The sequence below is a fragment of the Mandrillus leucophaeus genome, unplaced genomic scaffold (genome assembly GCF_000951045.1).
Source record: "Mandrillus leucophaeus isolate KB7577 unplaced genomic scaffold, Mleu.le_1.0 Scaffold323, whole genome shotgun sequence".
Lineage (NCBI taxonomy): Eukaryota > Metazoa > Chordata > Mammalia > Primates > Cercopithecidae > Mandrillus > Mandrillus leucophaeus.
In genome coordinates, this window is record NW_012103399.1 from 1,143,730 (window position 1) to 1,152,159 (window position 8,430).

At 46.0% G+C, this 8,430-nt stretch overlaps 1 protein-coding gene across 2 annotated transcripts in view; it reads right to left on the reverse strand.

Moving 5' to 3' along the window:
• Positions 1-8,430, reverse strand: part of CLEC16A (C-type lectin domain family 16, member A) — a 249,531-nt gene that overhangs the window by 168,389 nt on the left and 72,712 nt on the right. The gene's annotated exons all lie outside the window — the stretch shown is intronic.

Genomic DNA, 8,430 nt, shown 5'->3' on the forward strand with positions numbered 1-8,430 from the left:
TAAATATGCATAAGTGACTCCTAACATGTCAAGTACATGTCCGACAGCAGTGACCTGAACATCAGTGACACACTGGGGTGGAAATAAGACACGGGCCGGAGCCTGTCTTTCCATTCATCACAGGAACATCAAGAAACGTGTTCCTGTTTTTGATAACAAAACACAAATTGCAATCATTTATTCTATTTCAAGAATTTTAAATGGCCTTTTTTACTTTATTGATATCACATTTCCTTCCCAAAGGATTTGAGGCAGCAGAGACGAGACGATATGTGGTTGGTAAACATAATCAACCTCACTGACAATACTCTAAAGCACCTTACATTTTCTTTTTTTTTTTTTTTGAGACAGAGTCTCGCTCTTGTCACCCAGGCTGGAGTGCAGTGGCGCGATCTTGGCTCACTGCTACCTCCACCTCCCGGGTTCAGGTGATTCTCCTGCCTCAGCCTCCTGAGTAGCTGGGATTACAGGCGCCCGCCACCACGCCTGGCTAATTTTTGTATTTTTAGTAGAGACAGGGTTTTGTCATGTTGGCTAGGCTGCTCTCGAACTCCTGACCTCAGGTGATCCACCTACCTCGGCCTCCCAAAGTGTGGGGATTACAGGCGTGAGCCACCATGCCCGGCCTAAAGCTGCTTACATTTTTAATAGAAAGCTCTGATGTGACTGAAGCCTTTTGTTTTCCTTTTCCACTTACAACTTCCGGAAGGTAAAGAGAGATTAGGAACCTCATTTTATTTTTCTCCCCATTAAACAAAGGTAACCTGTAGCAATCAACTTAAGCATGGTGTGCATTTTTATTTTTCAGAAAAAGTTATGAACCACCAAAGACAATATCTTGAATTAAAGATGGACGAGGGTTGGGCTGTATGGTGTCCCCATCACAGAGTTCTTGGCTGTGTGGCGTAGACTTTCAGTCAGCCCTCAGAACTCAGAGTTCACATCTTTTTCCCCACCTTCGGGAGACATACGGGGGGAAAAAGAGGTGACAAAATGTGAACCTGCACTTCTGTTTGTAGAGGGATGTGAACACATACCTTGGGCTCAGACACAGCCTCTGCCACGGTCTCCCTCCCCCCTGGCTCATGCAGGGACCTCGGACACCTCTTCTGCCACCCTAATTTATTCTCCACACAAACCCAAGCAATTTTAAGGAATTAGCTTGCATCGCTCCTCTGTTCAAAACTCCCAATGCCTACCCATCACTCCCAAGATGAAATCCAAACACATGGCCCGGCCCCGGTCCACCTCTGACCTTACCTCCCGGCCATCCCTGCCTGGCTGGCTCACGCTGCTCCAGCTGTGCTGGGCTTCTCACTATCTCTTGAACATCCCAAACTTGTTTCTTTTTTTTGTTGTTGAGACGGAGTCTCACTCTGTCACCCAGGCTAGAGTGCAGTGGTGCCATCTCTGCTTACTGCAAGCTCCGCCTCCTGGGTTCACACCATTCTCCTGCCTCAGCCTCCTGAGTAGCAGACTATAGGCGCCTGCCACCATGCCCGGCTAATCTTTTGTATTTTTAGTACAAACAGGGTTTTACCATGTTAGCCAGGATGGTCTCCATGTCCTGACCTCGTGATCCACCTGCCTCAGCCTCCCAGAGTGCTGGGATTATAGGAGTGAGCTACCACGCCTGGCCCAAGCTTGTTTCTATCCAAGGACCTTTACACAGTAGTTTCCTCTGCCTGGAAGGCTCTCACCCCAGGTCTCTCCTAGCCAGGTGTGACTGGGGTACATCATTCAAGGCTCAGCTCACATGTCACCTCCTTGGAGACATCTTCCTGGATGCCCTCTTCACCAGTTTTTTTTTTGAGACAGGGTCTTGCTCAGTCACCCAGGCTTGAGTGCAGTGGTGTGATTATGGCTCACTGTAGCCTTGACCACCTGGGCTCCCGAGTAGCTAGGAACACAGGTAAGTTCCACCACACCTGGCTAATTTTTTAATTTTTGTAGAGATGGGGACTTACTGTGTTGCCCAGGCTGGTCTCAAACTTCTGAGCTCCAATGATCCTCCCACCTTGGCCTCCCAAAGTGTTGGGATTACAGGCGTGAGCCATCAGACCGGACTTCGCCTGCTTTTTTTTTTTTTTTTTTTTAATATATATACCTCTTAAAAAATTACTATTAACTAAACTCAACTCCACACTTAAGGCAGATTTCATTAGTTTTTCCCAATGTCTTTTTTTCTGTTCCAGGATCCCTTTTACATTGAGTTCTCATTCTTAGGTTCCTCTGGATGTGACGTTTCTCAGACTGTCCCTGCTTGTGATGACCTGGACATTTTGAGGATTACTGGTCAGGCATTCTCAAGAGTCCCTCAGTCGGGGTTTGTCCGATGTCTTTCTGCTATTGGGGCTACAGGTTTTGACGAGGAGGACCACAGAGGGGAAGTACCCTTCTCATCACATCCTATCAGGGCACATACTATCAGTATGACTTATGGCTATTGATGTTAATCTCCAATACTTGACCAAGCTAATGTTCATCAGCTTTCGCCACTGTGAAGCCACTTTTCCTCCTCCTTCCATACCATACTCTGTGGAAGGAAGTCAGTAAACATAGGCCACACTTAGAGAATGGGGCATTAGGCTCCGAAACGTCTTTACATATCTCCATAAATTATTTGGCATTCTTCTGTAAAGGAGATTTGTCCTTCCTCCCCCTTATCTTGATTTTACTTTATATTAATAGCATTTATTGCAACTTGGCTCTTACATTCTCCATTGTTTTGCTTCCTTACTGTCTGCCTTCCTCCACTAGAACAGGGGTTTTGTAGCTGTCTTATGTGTCTTGTTCTCCACTGTCTAATCCAGTGTCTGGCACAGAGTAGGCACACAATATATATCTCTTGAAGTGATAAATGAATGACTGGTCTAGCCCAACACGAGAAGTTTTGGCAGCAGGCCCGGGTGGCAAAGATTCATAGTGGCTGAGATCTGAGGGGGGGTGGGCCACTCCCCAAAAAAGTCTGCGATCAACGTGGGCACAAAGTGTTCTCGTGGGGAGATATCTCATGCCCCATGAGACTCTCCCCAGACTGTTAGGCATGACTGCACCTGCAGGCACCCCTTGGCATGGAGAAGCAACCCCCCCACCATATCCACATGGGCCCTGGCCCTATGTGAGGTTCACTCTCACCATCCCCCTTCCCTCCCATCTGATCTGAAGTCAGATGCCAAAGATTAGAGTCTCCCACAGGGCAGCCCCCATCACACAGGTGGGAGCCAACAGTGCTTTCTAAGTGGTGTGTGGACAAATGCTTTGTTTGCATAGTTTTATACTTATGTGCATTAGAAGAAAATTCTAGCTGCACAGAAAGCCTTCTGTGGATATTAGTGCTAAGAATAAGGCTAAATTTTGGGAAAAAACCAAGTGAGTCAATTCAAAGAAAGCTATCCAGTAAAGAGCAGAGCAAATAGTACACAGAGATGGCTAAGAGCTGGAATGTGGGCGGGCATGGAGGCTCATGCCTGTAATCCTAGCATTTTGGGAGGCTGAGGCAGGAGGATCCCTTGAGGTCAGGAGTTCGAGATCAGCCTAGCCAACATGGTAAAAACCTGTCACAAAAATTAGCCAGGTGTGGTGGCGGGTGCCTGTAATCTCAACTACTCGGGAGGTTGAGGCATGAGAATCGCTTGAACCCAGGTGGGAGCTGCAGTGAACCAAGATTGGGCCACTGCACTCCAGCCTGGGTGACAGAGTGAGACTGTTTCAAAAAAAAAAAAAAAAAAGAAAAGAAAAAAAAAGAGCTGGAATATGGTGCAGAGTGCTGTGTGGGAAACATTACTCTTCCCTTTCTCCCATTTTCACCTCCACCAGCCTCCTTCAGGCGCTTAGTGCCCTCCAACTACCCTGGTCGTCTCCAAAGTGGGTATGGACCTCAGTGGGCATGCAAGATGATTCCCTAGGCAATAGGTCTTTTAATGCTTCTCATCTTTTAAAATCTGTTTTGTTTCATGCTGTCCATAATACTAGCACAATCATGTATCATTTATAATACATAAATGTTTACACATATTTGGGAGATGTATGCTTAAATGTCATAGGTATGTTTGCTTGTGTTTACTAACAAGACTTGTCATCAGACATCTGAAGACTCCCAAGCAAGCCTGTGAGGCCAGCCTCCTCCTCGTCTCCCAGCCTCTGGCCTCTGCCCTTTGAGGCAGAGGACGTGGCATAGGCCCACCTCCCCTACAGCTGCAAGTTCTCCTTCCCCAGGCTCAGCTCTGCTGTGCTTGGCTGACACAGTGGGAACTCAGCTCCAGGTACTTCCTAAGGTTACAGGGCCAAGCCCCAGTGCCCTGACCTGGAGGCCAAGCTTCATGACATGGTTGTACCCTTTCTGGCTTAATCTCATTGGACACCAGAAGAATTCTGGAGCAGAGAAGCGGGTGAAGACAATTCAGCACCAAGCTCATCCAACTTTTTTTTTAAGCAGCTGAATACTAATGTGAAGGGCAATTTTCCAGGGCATCCCACCACAGTCAGCAGATGAGCGCAGAGCTGCTCCAGGAAAGGGTGGTGGGCACCAAATGCCTCTGACTGCCATGGGCTCCCTGGTGCACTCCACAGAGGCCCCTTTCTGGAATTCTATGGCTTCACACAAAACTGCCTGAAAACCACCGGTTGGTCCAACCCCAGATATTGAATACGAGTGCACAGAAACCCAGAAGTACAGTGACTCTTAACACAGCTGGAAATGCAGCAGCGAAGCCAGGACCGCTCCCCCTTCCTCACCCCCAACCTCCATGTCACGTCTGGGTGCAGAACCAGGCCCACATGGGCCTCTCCACACAAAATGGGATTTCCAAACCCTGGCTGTGACACCTGTGCCCACAGCTGCACCTCACAGTCCTCATCCAGCTAGCACAGCTGTAGAGTGAGTGACTCTACTTAATTTTCTAGATGAATGCAGATCAGATCTTCAAATGTCAAGGAAAGGTTTCTTGCCCTTCTTTTTGATAGTTTTATCCAAACAACCCTTATAGGTACTGAAACAACCCTTATAGGTCTGCCAGCTCCCTGAAGCTCTATGCAAAGTGCTATGTGGGCATGGGAATAGTCGGTAGCAGGTTTCTGGGGGAAAGGGCTCCCCAGATTCTCACTGCTGTAAAGTGAGTATCATCTTTAGAAGAGGATATCAAAGAGGACCTGACCTCTCCTGATGATCAGGGCCACAGGGAACCCCCTCATAGTGCTACATCTGAATGTCGGCATGGTTCTGTGCCACTCTGGGCCCCAACTCCAGTTGTCCCTGCTGTCACTGGCCAGCCTCCCTCCCAGGGTGCAGGTGCCACACTGCTGCCACCAAGGAAAGCAGCTCAGTGGGCTATGTGGATACAGATTTCCACCAATGGTCCCCAAGGCCGGGACTCAGGCACTGAGGCTGGATTCCCAGGGGTCTCTGACTGAACCTCAGTTATGATCCTATTTGGAGTTTGAAGGGACTGAAGCAATAGTTCAGCCCGTTTTGCTCAAACTTCAGTTACTTGCTTGCTTTTATGATCTCTGTCACGTCTCTGTGTTACCTGTACTATTTTTCATTTTATTTGAACTCTTACTTGTTTTTCACTTAAATACAGCTTAAAAGGAAAGTTCAACTCACTATTATGCTCTACAACCTAGCAGCCCACTTGTAGGTATTTATGTGCAAGACACACCTCTGGCAGTAGGAACATGCACACGCACAAGGATATTCACTGCAGTACTATTTGTAATTGCAAAATAATGGAAACTACCTAAATGCCCAGGCATAACAAACCGATGGAATCAACCGTGGTACATACACACAGTGCAGCTGCGAAAAGGAATGAAGAAGATATGAGAACTGATATGGAGTCATTTCCGGAGATACTGCTAAGGGGAAGGAACACATATGCTATCCTGTGTGTAAGAAAGGAAGAGAGGAAAACATACACAAATCTGCTTAGTTTTACAGAAAGAAACACAGGAAGGATACTTCAGTTACCCAATCAAGTTGGTTATCTATAACAGATGGCAGGAATGAAATGAAAGGGATATGGAACGGAGGAAAGATACTTCTTTGAATATAACTTTTTGCATAGTTTTGAGTTTGCTAATATTCCATGCATTTTAAAAAGGAAAATTAATTAAATGAATGAGAATGAGAAGGAAGAACCCTAAACTGGAAGTTTTAAAAAAGAATCCAAATCTTTTTATTATTATTATTATTATTATTATTATTTTGAGACAGAGTCTCACTCTGTTGCCCCGGCTGGAGTGCAGTGGTATGATCTCAGCTCACTACAACCTCTGTCTCCCAAGTTCAAGCAATTCTCCTGCCTCAGCCTCCCGAGTAGCTAGGATTACAGGTGCGCGCCACCATGCCTGGCTCATTTTTAAATTTTTATTTAAAATATTTCGCGCCACCATGCCTGGCTCATTTTTAAATTTTTATTTAAAATATTTATCTTTGAGAGACAGTCTCACTCCATCGCCTAGGCCGGAGTGCAGTGGCATGATCTTGGCTCACTGCAACCTCTGCCTCCCGGGCTAAAGGGGTTCTCCAGCCTCAGCCTCCCGAATACCAGGACTACAGGTGCACATCACCATGCCTGGCTAATTTTTTTGTATTTTTAGTAGAGACAGGGTTCTACCATGTTGGTCAGGTTGGTCTCAAACTCCTGACCTCAAATGATCTGCCCGCCTTGGCCTCCCAAAGTGCTGGGATTACAGGTGTAAGCCAGCACGCCTGGCCTCATTTTTGTATTTTTAGCAGAGATGGGGTTTCACCATGTTGGCCAGGCTGGTCTCAAACTCCTGACTTCAAATGATCCGCCCAAGTCAGCCTCCCAAAGGGCTGGGAGCCACCATGCCTGGCCTAAATCGAAATTTATTTTAAGTGAATGCCAAATCCACTCTCAATGGGGAAAGGAAGGATGCTAAGACTAATCCAAGTAGCTTATGAACACAATACAGCAGATCTTTGAATAACATCATTTCATTAAACATTGTTGCATTATAACATGGATGAGAATAGAAAGAAAAAAACCGATTTCCAGCCCCGGCCACTGTCTATGTGGAATCTGCATGTTCTTGCCATGTCTGCATGGGTTTTTGCCACGTATTCTGGTTTTCTCCCTCATCCCAGAGATGTACACCTTAGGTTCCCCTGGCGTGTCTACACGGATGCAGTCTGAGTGAGTGTGGGGCGTGTGAGTGTGCCCTGTAACAGGATGGTGCCCTGTCCAGAGTTGGCTCCCACCTGGCATCCTGAGGTACCCAGGCTCTGGCCATACAAGACCCTGAACTGGAAATACACGAGTTGGAAAACAAATGAATACAAATGCTTGTCAAATAACAATTCATAAAGCAGACAATAATACAAATACATGACAATACATGATGTGGTATGAAAGCATTCAGCAAGCCTAACAGATTTGTGATTGTTTTTGAACTTCGTGCAGGCAGGAGGTGCTCCTTACAATTTTCACTTTGCAAACATTTATTCCTTGATTTAACCCACCACCACCATGACTGCTGTTCACTTCTTAACTCACCAAAAATTGGGTAAGTAATTATCTTACATGTTTTCATAAATCTTTTTTTTTCTTTTTTTTTTTTTGAGATGGAGTCTTGCTCTGTCACCCAGGCTGGAGTGCAGTGGCATGATCTCGGCTCACTGCAAGCTCCTCCCAGGTTCACGCCACTCTCCTGCCTCACCCTCCCGAGCAGCTGGGACTACAGGCATGTGCCATCACGCCCAGCTAATTTTTTGTATTTTTAGTAGAGACGGGGTTTCACCACGTTAGCCAGGATGGTCTTGATCTCCTGACCTCGTGATCCACCCGCCTTGGCCTCCCAAAGTGCTGGGATTACAAGTGTGAGCCACCACGCCCGACCCATAAATCTTTAAGTGTATGTACAGCTCACATTTATTTCAATGTTTAATGCTAGAAGTGTTTTGGGCCTTTATTTACAAGTTAGATGATGTTTCTGTGACCAGAAATATGCCACAGGAAGTTAACTCCTGTTGGTATCAACTCACCTATGGTAAAATTGATTTCTTTCTACATCATTTCCCTTAAGGTCACAGTTTCCGAGAACCTATCCATGATGTTAAGTGAGGACTTAGTGTGCTCAGCTATATATCCTCAATTTGGGGATAAGTAAAGCATTGGGATGGGCATGGGGGAGGGAAAATTGCAAAAACATCCTGAACTGTTCGTTTTTTTAAGCAATAAACAACTGTAAGTAAAGCAATTCTGAAGCTTTTACATGCATTATAGGATTGGGCAAATCAGTAAGCAGATGTTGTTAGGAGTCAGGGCTCTCAGAGTACAAGTAGAAACATACAAATCTAAGATAGGAGAAGACAAGAAAAAAAAACCTGTATGTTCACTGGAATTGGGGGTACTGGTATGAACATATGATTCTGAAATATGTGTGCGCCATGGAATACTATGCAGC